The following is a 2873-nucleotide window of genomic DNA, read 5'->3' as shown; positions in this document are numbered from 1 at the left end:
GCTGAAGCTCACAAGTTTGCAACATTACTATCTTGCCATAAGATAAACACATCAGCATTCAATACCCCTTGACTGCATTGATCCAGCATGGGTAATACAAATTAACCTATGGGACAAAAGAGCAACCAGTGACCATGAGCCTTGTTTTCCCAGAGAGGGTGCGGGGTTTTATAGATTTCATGAGACTTTAGGTCCCTTTGCCAAAAAAAACTGAGCTGAAGCCACTAGGTTATACCTCTGCTCTACCTATCTGGTTTGTCTTACACATCTGGCCAGAAGAAGAGCAGGATTTTTGGAAGGTCACAAGTGGTAGCTCATCCCAGGAACAGAGGACAGAGTCATTTTCCAGGACATACTCGTCTCTCACATAGACCACCACTACCAGCAAAGCCCAAGTTTCTGGAAAGGTGCTGCTGGGGTGACCTGTCCATCCACCAGCCTCTCCAGCGGCTTTCATTCCCACTTTTCAGGGCAGAGGAGAATAGTGATGTTCTTGGAGGGGCAAATCCACTTTAATCCTGTGTTTGTGCAGCACCTGCATCAGAGGTCTGCGAGCACTCCCGTAACATAACCATCAGTTCTGGTCCTGGCTCCTCTCCTGCTTGCTTCAACAAGGTTTGTGAGCAACTGCCTCGCACAAAATATGTAAATAATTTTGCTGAGTCAGGGAATTCTGGATTAAAGCACCCAGCTAAACGGTTTTGTCTCAGCTCCATCAATCCAAACAGGAATTTTTACCAGCCTCCAAAGAGCACAGAGTTGTCACTGCCTCACCCTTACGAAAGCTTCGAAAATCTCTTGATAAATAGAAAGGTCAGTGTTCTAAGGTTCCCAGTGACTTATGTGTGTGCAAGTGTGATGAAAGGATGACAACTGAGATAAGAAAGGAGAATAAGAGGAGAACTGAAAGGAAAATAACTTCCTCTCAGTACCAGTAGGTTCAATACGTAACTCCCAATTTCTCAGCATGGTAGATCCATCACTAACGCTTGAACAAGTCAATGTGGGTATTGGAAAAATATTACGCTTTATGTTGCATTGATGGGAATCTGCAGCCATGGGAATTCCTCCATCCTATAAAAAAGCAAGATGCAAATAAAGAAGGATTTCTCCTGCTGTGTTTCAGACCCCAGTGATGGGTCATGCATTTCTACAAGACAGACACAATCTGTGAGCCCTGCTTCTGGCAGGAAAAAAGCTTTTCAGTTCACCTCTAAGAAGCTCCATATGTCTTGAATCTAATAATTTATTCCCAGGAAATTCATTTCTACCTTAAAATGCACTAATTAAAGCTTCTCTTGCTTTGTCTCAGCATCTGCAGTCTATAATTCCCATCACCTCTCATTTGCTCACGGCTTTGGCAATTTAGATAAAAATCAGCACTCCTTGAGCAAGGGAAGAAGCGTGTGGAGGTGGAATTCCTCTCTCTAATTATCTTCCCTCATTCAATCTTGCTTTGATTTCTGTCTGAAGCACCAGGAATCTAAATTCATTTGACTGACATTTCTTATTCAAGGCTATTTAATAAGAAGAAACAATACAGAAGAAAATAGACAGAACTATTTGCTGAGGGATCAATAAGAAAATTGCTGCTTTGTTTTTACTCATTTTAATCACTAATTATATGGAGAAGTACAACTAGATCTTGTGATTTGTGAAGGTTTTCACTGATGTATCCTCCAGGACTTGTACCCATCTTCACTACCACAGTGGCTTCAATGCTAAGAAATATGTGAAGCCTTTCCAGGACTGCAGCCCAGTCTATGGCTTAAAGATGATCAGCACAAGCAGAAGATGCCCCTGAATGACTCTGCAACTGAGTAAATGAGACATGACATACACATCTTTTGCTTCAGCATTGTTGGTGTAACCTGAAAATGACACTGTAATAAACCATGATGCTGCCTGACACTGAGAGCAGCTTTCCAAGAGGGAAGAACTGCACACAATTAAAGAAGGGAAGCACAGGCTGGTGGAACAAGGAATGAGCACCCAGCAAACCAAACGGCTGCTTTGGCATGAACAACTGGACTTTTCTCTGCCACCTCCTCTTATCCACCACATCGAGGTCAAGCTACTTGGTCTTGCTGCCAGGATCTTCCTCTATCTGACCATTTTGCTCACTTGTAGTGCTCCTTACCATGGGCTCTTACGCAGCCCCTCACCTCCATGGGTGACTCCAGACCTCCTGTCCACTTAGTTTATGGATATCTTGGCACTTTTGCCTGTGGGATGTGCTTTGGGATCAGATTTGCAAACCCCTGCCCTTCCAGAAAGGACTCTGTCCCAAGCACACTAATTGAGCATCTTTAAACTGTTGTCTGTGGGGTCTCTATCCCAGCTATTAATTTCCCTGGAGCTATCCTTCTTGTGGAACAATTATGGGACATTGGTCAAAAAAAAGTCCTCTATTGGTAAAAGCAGTAGGTAGACCAAGCAGCAAAATGACAAACCGGGAACCAGTAAAGACAGGGAACCAGCGAAATATGTCCCAAAGTTTGGTTTCCTGATTTATCCCCCATGGAAGAGGGATTGTTTGCACTTTTGTAGCCACTGAAGTTCAAACACCAGTTCCAGAAAAGAAACTCTAATGCCTACTGAAAAAGAAGGCTGAAATCCAGAGGGTTTCTGGAGTAGGAAGGAGAGAGGACACAAATCAGAGGCTATGTCACATCCACACAGACAGTGCAAATGCTTTCCTGTTATCCCTTAAACCGATATGCTGAAAACTGTTAAGATTAAAGGATCATAAAAGACTTGGGCCAGAAGGTGACCTATTCACTTCACCTGTCCAAGACAGAATAATCTGTTTGAAGACTCTTTAGGGAAGAATTTGTTAGAAAGGATTTCAAAGAGACATTTGTGAAGAAACA

At 43.0% G+C, this 2873-nt stretch overlaps 1 protein-coding gene across 1 annotated transcript in view; it reads right to left on the bottom strand.

Annotated features, from left to right (window-relative positions):
• VWC2L (von Willebrand factor C domain containing protein 2-like) overlaps nt 1-2873 on the bottom strand; it is a 49078-nt gene that overhangs the window by 30346 nt on the left and 15859 nt on the right. The window lies entirely within an intron of this gene.

This window comes from Acanthisitta chloris, unplaced genomic scaffold (assembly GCF_000695815.1).
Source record: "Acanthisitta chloris isolate BGI_N310 unplaced genomic scaffold, ASM69581v1 scaffold22766, whole genome shotgun sequence".
Classification (NCBI taxonomy): domain Eukaryota; kingdom Metazoa; phylum Chordata; class Aves; order Passeriformes; family Acanthisittidae; genus Acanthisitta; species Acanthisitta chloris.
Note: the sequence above shows the minus strand (reverse complement) of the source record. Positions and strands in the feature narration are given on the sequence as shown.